Source organism: Mytilus californianus, unplaced genomic scaffold (genome assembly GCF_021869535.1).
Source record: "Mytilus californianus isolate M0D057914Y unplaced genomic scaffold, xbMytCali1.0.p SCAF_3, whole genome shotgun sequence".
Classification (NCBI taxonomy): Eukaryota; Metazoa; Mollusca; class Bivalvia; order Mytilida; family Mytilidae; genus Mytilus; species Mytilus californianus.
The window spans coordinates 107172472-107186621 of NW_026262679.1; positions in this window are offsets into that span (position 1 = coordinate 107172472).

Here is a 14150-nt window from a genome sequence, read left to right on the forward strand (position 1 = left end):
CAAAATAAAACACAACATACCACATTGCAAATATACGGAAATAAAATAAAACCCTGAAGCCTTTTCCAATTTTTGAAATATCCACATTTCCCCTCATGATGAAAAGACAGATTGTAATGAATGGAATGTGACAATTAATCATATTACTAACTTTTTCATAGCTAAAACAATCAAAATTACATTTGTTTGATTTAAATGATTCAAATTTATATCGTTTTTATTCTCTGGAAGTCAAGATAGAGAAAATATAATGAATGATATGTGACAACTAATTAAATGAGCCAGAGATAAAAAAAAAATTGTTGATATGCATAATCAATGTTATTTCAATGATAAGCCGTCGCTAATATTTGAACGGCAGTGCATTCCATTTTACATATGTTACTGATACTGTAGATGGACTCACTGAATGACATACAGATTTAAAAATTTGAGACCGTATTTCCCACATTGTTGTCAATATAATGGAATTCTATGCGACTGTCATACGAGTGAGTGGTTTAGCTAGCTATAAAACCAGGTTTAATCCACCATTTTCTACATAAGGATATGCCTGTACCAAGTCAGGAATATGACAGTTGTTTTCCATTCGTTTGATGTGTTTGTGCTTTTGATTTTGCATTTGAAAAAGGAATTTTCGTTTTGAATTTTCCTTGCATTTCGGTATTTTTGCTATTTTAGTTTTTATTTCATTCATTGGATTATCATTGACATTGTTTAAGATGATGCTTTTGGTAACTACGACGAAAACAATGCAGCTATCTTTTTAAGTAATTTTACATTCCAAATATGTCATTTCCCGTCGAAAGAAAGATACATTCTTCTTTAATGGCAATATTTTTTTCCAGAATATACTCCCACAATATATAAAACATTTGTATGTTTACCAAATTCAAGAAAAACCCTGAATCATTTTCCGCTTTTTAATAAAGATCTACCGTTTTTCCTCTTGTAGTAAAAATACATAGATTGTAATAAATGGAATGTGACAGTTAATTTTATGAATGAATTTTTTAGGGCTTGAAAAATTTCAAATATGTGATTTGAATAAATAATGTGATTTCTTTGATAAGCCGTCTTCAATGTCTTAAAGGTAGTGCATTCCATTTTAAAGACGTTACTTGTTAAGTAATATGAGGAACGATTTTTATACAAGGGTCATTCTAAAGATACGTAGATGAATCACTTAACGACACAAAACTTCAACATTTGAATTTGATACTTAATATTTTATTTAATGCATCGAATGATTGTTTTAATATTTTCTGATCTTCGGTTGAATGCAAATCCAAAACGCTTCATGAGGTCATTGCACTTTTTGATACATTGTATCTTATTATCACATTTGAAAGGTCCATGAATTAAATAGTAGATTTTTTACATTTTCTTAATGTAATAAAATACAGTGATAAATCTGGGGCAAAAGTAGTTTACCGATGTGCAAATCTCACAAATACCTTAAAATACAAATCAAGGTAAAATAAGTTCCCATGTCCCCGCGTTGCAAATATTTTATCTGTCCAAGGGCAATAACTAAAACATTTTGATAAATAACTCGGCAAAATGTAGGCTTGAGAGCGCGTACAATGCAGTTTTCAATTTAATTAATACTTGCAAGGCGTCAAACTTAATATAGTTCATCGGCACTTATTTTCAATTTTGTCTGAGACATTGCTGATATAAACCTTTCATATAAATTTCATAAATATCTGGCAAGAATTGAACACAATGCAATTTTCTATAGAATTACATTTTCAAGGGATATAACTCTTGAAAAATAGTTGATCGGCACTGATTTGTGAATTGTCGGAGACATTGCTGATATGTTTAATATTATAATGCTGTCATTGCACCCTTTGACATCAATTTCATAAAAAATCTAGCAACAATTGAACACGTGATACAACGAAAGTTTCAATATAATTAAAATACTCAAGTCGCATACACGTAAGAGTACATACGAGACCAGTCGGACAGACATACGAACGCCCGATATTTCTATGTCCCCCACAATGCGTTGCGCGGGGCACAAAAATAAAAACTGAGGGAATCGCATGCACTTATAAAATGAGCCTCCGGTTGCGTCTATAGGCTAAACGTCTCCTGTTATGCATGTATTCATCCGATGGGCGAATCCATACGCAGTAAAAATGTCACATCAGATCGTACAACTATCGCTTATCTGGTAATTTTGGGGTTTTGAGCAGTACCTAGGGATTCCACAGAAAATATCTCACAGTATCATCAAACGGAAACAATTTCAAATCCATATTTTATACGTGTTTTATAAAGACAAATATGTGTTTGGTTAAAATTTTATTTATAAATCTACAAAATAAACCATTTTTGTAAATTACAGTCAACTTTATTTTATATGTTTATCATGTTATCCTCACAAAATCTAACAACCTTTCGTACGTTGCAACATATTTTATATAATCATCGTTTGGTTGCGCATTTCAATTTATTTTACTACAAAGGACAAGTGAAAATACGACGATTCGGTATAAATACTTGTCAGCATATGAAAAATCATTAGAATTATAATTATTATTTCATCGGTAACTTAAGGCAGTACTTTAAGTTTTATCAGACATTCCGACAATAGTTTTTCATCAATTTTACAAAAGAGAGTATCCGCAACTAACTCGAATTTCACATAATGCAATTCCTTTGAAATGTTTTTTAATCACACAACTGTTTAAAACCTCGCATAGAGCAACTTGTATATTTTTAATATCTGCGTTAACAGGGAAGAGAAGGTGTTAATTTTTTGCTCAATGTACAAATCCCGAAGAATTAGAAGTCATGATTGCAATTGTTATGGTTTCGTGTAGAGTTACCACCCAGCATGCATTGTCCACTCTACACAATCATGATCCAGTTTTTTGCATTAGCCTTTAAATGCATGACTGCACAGATTTCATCATTTTAGTTACACCCCAGTTCTATTGTTATACTTCATAGTTTCATAGTTTCTATTTCTGAAACAAGTGTACATTGAATAGATCTGTTGTAACGAAGAACAATGGATTTTGACCACAGGGTGTGACGAGCGGGGTATCTGCTTCTACGTCCCGAAAACACAGTCCATTGTTAATCATAACCATAGAAATTGATTATTTTTTTAAATGGCATGAATAAAAGAAATTACTAATAGTGTTCACTACAAGTTGTTTCAAGATATTAAAAAAAAACCCACATTTTAGGAAATTCAATTTGAATTTCCTAAAAAGTGTTTTTTTTTTTTAAATTGTTTCGCTATATTGTGTAGCGAAAAAAGTATTAAGCACCTATTTTGAATAAAAAAAAATCCTTTAAATACTCCTTTGCTTGAAGATAAAACTTTTGATCCCCAGGGGCGGATTCAGCCACTTTTAAAAAGGGGGGGTCCCAACCCAGGATAAAAAGAGGGTTCCAACCATGTTTCCCCATTCAAATGCATTGATCGTCACAAAAAAGGGAGGTTCCAACCCCCGGAATCCCCCCCCTCCCCTAGATCCGCCACTGATCCCGGTCATATGTCTCTAAGCATTGATCTTTAAATAAACAGAGATTCGAACATCAGGACCTCCATCCCTGGATTGCCCCACAAAAAAGGGAGTTCCTAATTATTCAATCTGTATTTTTGTTTATTTATGAAGTGTTTTCTGTGCGTTTTAATTTTTTGGGTTGGATAATTTGTAAGAGCAATAGCATCCAACCCTTTCTCAACAAATATTTGTTCAAACAAACAACATTTTAATCTCCCTTTTTTAAGTTCATGTCATGGGTTGAACAGTATCCACAATAATTGTACAACACGTATGTGTATTTGGGAGTGCCAGGACTCCTATTATGGCTATCTTAGGTGCCTTGGAGCTGAAAAACTGTCACTCGAATCCAGAAATTTTCTCTTTAAAGCAGTTTGGAGTAGTCAATATGGGATTTTTTGTTGTTGAATGATAACTTTTTTCTACAGTCCTGTCTCTCATCGAAACATTGGAATTGTCAAGTTGGTTAAAATGTTAAAGAGGAATTTAATGTTGGTTAGATTATTTATTGTTTAATCTAGTCTGTGTTGTGTTTAATAACTTAAATAAGTCTTTAGAATACAGCTAATACTTGTGATATGAGGCAGCATAGTTTAGATCCGCTTGATTACATGTATTGTACCACTCAGTGGTCAGAAAACGCCTGGAGATTCCTCACTGAAATACAAAACGTCCAATGTCATGACATCTATTAAGGTGATGTTTTGGAAAACTGTGACTATAACAGTACAATACAAGGGGGGCGAAAGATACCAGAGGGACATTCAAACTCATAAGTCGAAAATAAATTGACAACGCCATGGCTAAAAAAAGAAAAAGACCAACAGACAAACAATAGTACACAAAACACAACATAGAAGACTAAAGACTGAGTAACACGAACCCCACCAAAACTTGGGACGATCTAAGGTACTCCGGAAGGGTAAGCAGATCCTGTTCCACATATGGCAACCGTCGTGTTGCTCATGATAGTACAAACCCGGTAATAAGTCTATTTCGGTAGGTCATATTCGGGAAAAGGGGACGGGATTGCAGTTACGACATTAGGAACATATCCGCTATTATCTGTGAAACGGATATTCCATAACTGTCAAGCAACTCGTGATGGCGTCCGTAAAACTTACAAAGGGATGATATCAACTTCACCACTTGGAACTTTTAGTTTAATAGCTACCTTGTGAGCAGCAACCCTCTATCAAGGAAATCATGAAAGGAAATACAAACCCTGGAACATCGTATCAACTGGGAGATATATACTCCGTATGCAGGCGCTGCTGGAATGTTGCTACATAGAAATGGAAAGTTCACAATTGGGAAGCTGAAATCATCTCTTTTTTCTTAAAGTTTTTTTTCAACCGACCCTCATTGTCAATTTCTAGATGTAAGTCAAGATATGAGGCAGACTTAAGTGTATCTGTTGTATCCTTTATTCTATTACAGCATTCTATTTTAGGTAAATTTACAGAGCCAAATATGTCTCTTGCTATCTCCTCTAGAAGGAAATTACCTCATTGCATAGCAAACGTGTTTTTCCTTCAAAATAAAACAAAATATACCACATTGCAAATATACGGAAATAAAACAAAACCCTGAAGCCTTTTCCGATTTCTAAAATATACACATTTCCCGTTATAGTGTAAAGGCAGGTTGTTATGAATGGAATGTGACAATTAATCATACTACCAACTTTTTCAGATCTAAAAAGAATCTTAATTACATGTATTCGATTTAAATGATTAAACTCCGTCAATGTCCAAAGTGTTTGCAATGAGGTTTATTTTTCCAAATTTATACCATTTTTTTTCTAGACGTCAATATAGCGAAAATATAATTTACAGTTGCTACTGATACTGCAGATAGACTCACTTAATGACATATAGCTTCAAATTTGAATTAGATACTTTGTATTTTAATTTATTCATTGAATTGAGGTTTTAATACTTTCTTGGTGTTTAATGATTTTCAGCTGAGTGATTATCTAAAAAAGTGTTCATATTATACATTTTGGTACTATTTAGTGGTAATTGCACTTTTTGATACATTGTACATTACTATACATCATTTAAAGGTTCAATGGATATATTTTTATTCTGTTACATTTTTCATGAGTGATGTAATACAATACAGTGATGAAATAAAAACATTTCAAGGTAACAAGAACCCTTGTCATTAAATCAAGGTTTAATTAAGCGGCGTCGTATTGAATGTGGTGTTACAATTTCCCAGTACCGTAATGCTATGTATAGTATATAATGCTTACATGACATATTTGGGAGAAAGTCTTTATTGTTTTTTGCAAGTACGAAATATAGTCTGGGTTTTATCACCTATAAATCTATTCTTTGCGTTTTTATTTATTTTAGATCTACTGATTTTGAGGCTTATTTGCCCTGATATTTCCTGAAAATTATATGTATTTATAATCACTATCAACCCCATCAGCAAGAAATTCGTAATACAAGCTTTCAGAAAATGTAAGAATCCGTGTGGGTGAGCAGAATGAATTAATTTGACTGTGACGTCATCGAAATGCGAAGATAGTTAGATTTCAGGAACATTTTTCGTAAATTAACAAACAGCACATACATCAAACATTTTTTTCATATCAACGAATAGAAAATGACATAACAAATATTTTCTGTATGAACATATCTTTAGATAGGGTTTTTTGCTCTGTATGACTCCTCAACATGTGTAGCTTACAATTAAGATTTTGTATACTTTGTCATTTTCAGAAATGATTGTTATTTCAAGGCTATAAATCCGATCAAAAAAGTTGCAGCCAGCAGTGACGGGCTTTTCAACAACGCTCAATTCCCTGTATTTCAAAAACACTGGAAACAATAAAATGTTATGACTAGGAAAGGATTGGAAAGATCCAAAGTGTTCTAAAACGATGTATGAATATTCCGGGAATTATCGTTGAAAACAGTAAAATAACAAAAATAACGAACTCCAAGTAAAATTCAAAACGGAAAGTCGATCATCATCGGGGAAATTTAATTATTATTTATAGTATTAAAGGGTGCAATTTTTTTTAAATGATGCCAAAATAAAAAAAATATTATGTCTAACACATCAAACATTTCATGGTTTTAGTGTCACGGTAATTTTTCAATATGGGTAATCTGATCATGATATTTCAATACTTCAGAAACAAGTTTTAATGTCTAGAAATTTCCATTACAAAATTAAATAATCTTAAGCACGCATTGATAAATGAAATTAAATGAGACAAACAGAAATCCGAAAAGTACACAAAATACCAGGTTTCAAATTGATATATAATCAGTCGCTTAGATATTTTCATTCAAAAATATTTCATTCTTCTGGACAAGGTTTATTTCTATAAAAATACATTTATCAATCTAATAAGTGAATGAACGGGAAATAATGCTCGAAGTGATTTGTTGTGCACATAAATTAATCCTTCCGTCCCTTAAAATCGGTCATTACCCAAAATCGGGTCACCTTTTAGAAACACGATTTCACTGATTATGTGTTGTCAATGACATCAATTCTTATTATTTAGTAGTACAAAAATTGAACGTCTACTATTCAATTTGCTTAATGATAACTATAAATGAGTTTTAGCAGACTCATAAACTATAAATACTTGTAAATGTGTGTGAAATTACGTTTTTGTTTCAACCATTTAGAGTCATATGAAACTCAGTCTAATTTAAAAAAAAGTTGAATATATTTTTTAATTGAATGACTAAGTGTTACTATAAAACACGTGTACATGGACTTTCATTTAAAAAAAATCCTTTATCTTCTACAAATCTTGTACTGCTAAGTTTGAATTATTGTCTTCCCGTACACGTATTCGTCGACAGCTTTTTCGTATGCAGTGACCTTAACCGTTACCCCACTCTTTCGAAATTGACAACTGCACTGCGCAAGTGCGAGGGAAAATTGTGATGAAAGAAAAGGTAAACAAACGTGGATGCTAGGAAGATAGAATTAGTCGTCCATGAAAGAAATATTTAACATGTAACAACTGTTATTAACAAATGGGAAAGCATTGCAATTATATAAATATTAACAAACAAATAATGCTATATCCATGCTATCATCTCATTTATTTTGCACGTGTTGCAGGATTCTGTTTTTATTGTTTTCACAATCATAATTACTCGGCCATTTTCGATACGAATACAATAATAGTTACGATTGTGTTCATTGAGGTCGCTATCTGTCAACTTCGTCAAAACCTGAGTCCTAATTAGGAGCAAACATTTCCGATAAACAATCACTGAATGAATGATTTATGGTCGATTATACGTTATGGATAACTAATAAATGTAAAATAACGTGCATAGAAGACTTGGTTCAATATATATACATGCATTGGTTTACAAATTTCCTTCTTGTTATAATTACAAGAACCTCGCTTTATATGACTTTAACATACTTTTGACATTCAATTATTTCACGATCAAAACACAGCAGATATGACATATTTTAAGTACGAAGCCCATTTCCTTTGGACGTTATTATGGGGTTTTCACAATATGGAATTCTACGTAAATGCATTTGTTACATACTTTACTTTAATTTTTCATGTTTGGTGGGAAGATATACGACATGAGCTTGCTTCTTAAATAAATGCCAATAAAAAAAGAGCCATTCTATGCATAATTAACTGCAGCTTTAATGGCTATTTAGACTGAGCTTTACCAAGGTAAACCAAATAATAAAGGCTTAAATTGAGTAAAATTGATTTGAATAAGGAGGAAACCAGTCAGCATACTACGTCAATCTGTTTTTGAATCTTGGCTGTACTTATATTGTATTAGTTGAAATGTTCGAAAATATTTACATGCTGTAACATATTTATATCAACAACAATAAAGATACAGTTTTCAACTTAAATGTGATTTTAAAAAGTCATTATCTTGGTCTGCAAGTACGTCACATGATCATTTTCCGGTTGATCGATTTCTGGTTACTTGTTTTTTAGCGCAATTGAAAAACACAATAGAATGAAAAAGCGCAACATAACGCTATTTTGGGTGATGAATTTTTAGGTGATGATTTGGTCCAGTTAAATAAGTTCTATAATATTACGCTATGTTCCTGTTACAAAAATGCTTTCTTTCCCAGGAATAGTTTCTGTGGAAAGTTCTACTAATTAACACAAAGCCCCCTCCCCTTTTTCCCTTTTTCAGACAGTACGATATGAAGATTGGTCAATTCTCATCTACTGAACAGACAGTCAATAAAATAACAAATCCTTTAAATAAAAAATGTATACAGTATTTAAGAATGTGAAGTAAATAAGTAAAATATAATTGTCTGTGGTCATTGTAACTTTAAGATGACCCCTTATCAAAAGGTTACTTCTCATCATAGGCATAGGTGTAAGGTGTCAGTATGGATAAGTTTTCTTATAGTCAGTATCTTTACTCTTACATTATTATATATGTTTGGGTATGGACGACTTGGAACAATTAGATATATATTTGGTCTTGAATTATTAGGATTTTCAATTTAAAATGTCGTTTTTAGATAAATTAATATACTTGTTTGAAATATTAAAACAAAACCAAGTAATTCAAGCACTTTCATATATTTTGAAAAAGAAAATACATGATATATTGTGGTATCTTGATATCGTTCAAGACTACCTTATTTTGAATTGTAATATTTTTCGGTTTGTCAATTTTATAAATTATAATTATAAAATGTGAAAATGAAAATAAAAGTTTGGAAATGTCAAAGCTCTTTTCTTAATTTACCCTTCATCATGAATACTGAAACCAAAACATTTTAATCCATGTATAAATACGTATAAAACTTAGGTGCTACATGGTCTAAAGGGACATACAAATAGCCAAATTCAGCTAATGCCAAAAAGCTTGAAGGAGTTTGAATCTTAGTTTCATAGTTTTTTCGTAATTTAGCAACAAGGAATTTCAGAAATCAAAGAAAATAGATATTGTAAATGTTGAAATTATTACCAATTAGCTAATAACGAAATTATCTGTAAGTCGAATTTAATAAGGAATCCAACAACAAAAAAGTGAACGCTTGAGTTTCAATGACAAAGCGGAGAACCTGAGGACTACGTCGCTCTTCAACACTTTCGAAGTCAACCTTCAGAGGGTACCAACTGTTTACAAATAGAAAATCGACATCACCCGAACTAAAAAGAAGATCATTTTTATAAAGTACAGTTGGAGCATCTGCGAAATTAAGTTTAGCTTATCCTTGAGAAAAAGTAAATTTCAGTTACGGAGATCATAGCAAATTGACGAATTCGGCTTTTTCGTAGAAATAACATAATTTCTCGCTATTCGAAAGTTTAGGTATTAAAAATCCTACACATTCAACAAACAAAAAAATAAGGTATTAAACATTCCGAATACGTAAATTGATCTTATATTATATTCATCAATTCCAGAGTCTTCCATGTTAAGATGCTGTGAATTTAAGCTACGCGTATTTGCTTCCCCTAAGTGAAACATTGTAAAATTCGTATAGTATTACCACCATTTTGAATTGCTGGAATCCAAAAAAGTTCAGATGTGGTTCTTTTTTTTCAAAAATAGGAAAGTTCTTGAATAAATGTTTGTTTAATACAATATAATAGTCCCAAGACATGTAGTTATCATCCTTAGTCCATATTGTGGACAGTGTATAACTTGCAAAATGTTTTAATACACCTTCCAAATTATTTCTTTATATTTTAGGCATAGAATACTAAGCAGGGGATGAGATTACATGTTAAAAAATTTGGGTGATGAATTTTTAGGTAAAGTAGTAATTTGGTCCAGTTAAAAATGGTCACAAATTAGTATGTCTGAAGCTGTCAAACTGTATTGTAGACCCTTTTAACACAGAATTGTCCATATTTTGAGTTAGAAATGGGAGACTTTTCTATGATTTGTCCCAACGTAGTACAATACTGTAATAATCCTTTTGCGAAATCGCAGATGTGATTTTTTTAAATTTGATTTATTGACTAAAACAAATGCATTACGAAACATCGTAAAATTCGTATAGATTGAAGCGTCTGCATCATCTTCATTGCTTTTCAGAGTTATCAAGTTATAAACTGCAGTCAACCAAATATCTGACACTAACATGACAGAAAGGCAACCACTGAATTTGGATAGGAACATAAGCATAAAGTTAAACTAGTTTTTTTAGCAGATTACTTTACCTTTACTAGATAGATTCTTCGGAACTATCGTAAAGGTTGACAAGAATGTCTTTGTCATTTATAACGTATCTTATATCAGAATTTTCATCGATCTACTACCTCACTTTGTTACGGTCCTTTAAGATCGATAAATAACGTTCGGCAAGCTAAAATCGTTTTTCTAAAAAAGTTCATCGGAAGTACCAAGATCTTGTTGATAAATATTCCGTATCAACTTCCCAAATAATACACGATGGTCTTGAAGTATAGATTTTGCGTACTGACGTTGTTTATCATCTTAATAACGTGTTATAGTATTGTTTTATTTGTCTTTATTAATATAACTTTTACTGTTAAGTCTGTTTTTTTTTAGATATCCATTTGACGTGACTCTGTGCTTATGTATCCCGTCATACTTTGAACGACAAAATTATTTTATTTATTAATATTACTTTTACTATGAAGTCTGTTTTTGTGATATACATTGGACGTGACTCTGTACTTATGTATCCCGTCGTACTTTGAACCACACAATTATTTTATTTATTAATATTACTTTTACTGTTAAGTCTGTTTTTTGTGATATCCATTTTACGTGACTCTGTATTTATGTATCCCGTCATACTTTGAACGACAAAATTATTTTATGTCTACCTGTGCGAATTTCAAACGCGCGATTTTACGCCAGTACTTAAAACCTTCCATCCTTTATGGGTGGATTTTACATAGATAAATAAAATCGTATAATATAAGCAAAATGAGGATGTTAAATTTGATGTATGCCTTTTTGTGCTTCTTCGTTACATTTGTTTGTTTTTATAGTGATTAAGATGATAACACAATGTTGACTGCTGTACCCCTATTTTTGACATTTTTACCTATTGTGTCTGTTTGTTTTGTTCACGCATCGTTGTCAATATTATGGAATTTGATGCGACTGTCATACAAGTGAGAGGTTTAGCTAGCTATAAAACCAGGTTCAATCCACCATTTTCTACATAAGAAAATGCCTGTACCAAGTCAGGAATATGACAGTTGTTATCCATTCGTTTGATGTGTTTGAACTTTTGATTTTGCCTTTTGATTGGGGACTTTCCTTTTTGAATTTTCCTCGGAGTTCAGTATTTTTGTGATTTTACTTTTTTTTCCAGAGTCAACAAGTCGTTACCCATAGTATGGCAACCCCTGATTTTGAAAGCAACATAAGCATTCAATGGAGTTAAACTATTATAGTATATAGAAATAATTTGATTACCAAATGTTTGTTGAAATTGAATCAATATACCAAAAAAGCTAGGTTTTAAAAGTAATGCATTTATAATGTCTTTAAATGAGATATTAATGATACCAGAATATTTTTTTTGATGCACAATCATGTGGTTATGAACATGAATAGTCAACGTGAAATACAAATTAGAAAATAAATAAATTGTATTGTGTGCATTTGTATTTACTTTTTAAAACTAATCATTTATAGGACAGGCATTAAAAGTAAAGAAATGTAATTCTAGTTCCTGATATCTTATTCTAGTATTACGTTTTGATAAGGTAAATGTGTTTTGTTATTTACTTTAAAAACTGATAAACATTGATCTAAACGGGTGAAACCTTGACCTACGTCATGTTAGCAAGACAAGAACTGTTGTACGTAATCGTATTTCTTACTTTAAATGCAATCTTGCGATAGAAAATGATGCATATTGGTATTGTTTCTGCTTCATTGCACATCAATGCAATACTATTTGAAATAAGATGTGCATTGTATGTCATAAACAGCAATTAAATATCCCCGAAGTTGTATGAATCTTTTTTCCAAGAACTCTTAGTCATGTAAGTATATTTTCATCCGCACAGATTTGTACCTACACTATTGATTGTCAAATTTTAATCAGTCATGTAAGATTATTGTGAATCGTAAAGCTTTTTATCCCAACTTTTCATTTCCAAATTTGTAAGTGATATAACAATTTCTTCCAAGACACCATCACAAAAGTCGACACGTGAAAAAGATGCATACGTGTACAATTTTCTAGTTCGAACGAATTTAAAATATTGGTAATACAACCTACCATCAAAAACCGAGCGTGTTCCAAGAGGGTAATTGAATCCTGCTTTACATGCGACAACCATCAGTGGGGAAACGGATGCGCGAAATTACCTGAATCCTTGTTTCAATCACTGAAACTGATTATCATAATTTAGGCTCTATTAAATTATGTTCCCATCCGAGTGAAAACATTTTTAAACATTGTGTATATAAGGGTTCTATCCTTCAGAAAAACGATATCCTTGACGAAGATGTGTTCCTATAATGGAACAATCAAGCCAGAAAAATTGGCAAAGATAAGGGTTGGTGCATATGTTTCTAAAAAGCGGAGCTGATCATTCTTTAAAAATGTGCTATTGAGTTGTCTCATTGACAGTCATACCAAATCTTATAATGATGGTCATACAAATAGATCTTACATGACCCTTTGTAACTACATTTGTACATATAGGCTTTGATTGCTGTTTTTCATCTTGAAACGTGCTAGATGCTACGCTTTCGAAAAAATGTTTTGAAAACACTTCTAATTGTATTGTTTCATTTACTTCCAATAGGTAGAGAAACTGCTGGTATAAAATTAAGGAGATGTGGTATGGTTACAAATGAGAAACAATTCAAACGAGAAAACTAACGGCCTGATTTATGTACAATACAATGAACGAAAAACAAATATGATATACAGCAACAAACGACAACCACTGAATTAGGGACAGTGGTGTAACAGTGCAACATAAGAACAAACTATAAAAAACTGTATAAAAGGGCTTAACTCATTAGATCGATACAAAGCAGAAAAACAACTAACAAAAACACAGACCGGACTTGGCAAGGTATTTCTACATTCCCACAACAAAAAAGACACTAAGCACAGATCTGAGAGTACCAACAGTTACTGACAGCTAGTTCAAAGCCCATTACAACTAATAAAAATCATGTATAAATCATAATAGGGAAACAAAAATCATCCCTTTTGTCGTAAATTTTTGTGTAGCGTTTCTGGTGCAACACTGAAATATCTAAATCTAGGAAAGGACAGTTATTGCTGTTATTATTTGATATATGTAAAGTAAGTTCCTGCATAGTATTGAAAGTTCACAATTTGGAAGCTGAAATCATCTCTTCTGTCGTAAAGTTTTTGTTCTCAACCAACCCTCATTGTCAATTTCTAGAAGTAAGTCAAGATATGAGGCAGATTTAACTGTTGTATCCTTTATTTTTAAGTTCGATGGGTTAGATGCGGTCAACATAGTCACCACAAACTTATTTAAGTGTTGTTTCCATTTTTGGTAAAGTAGTCTTGAACAGTGTTGAACAGTGATGCAGACCCAAATTATGTTTTCATGCTAATTCACTGAAACGCTAGCGTTCATTTTGGGAAAGCGATTAGGCGTAACATAAGTTATGAGTATCTTGATATGGC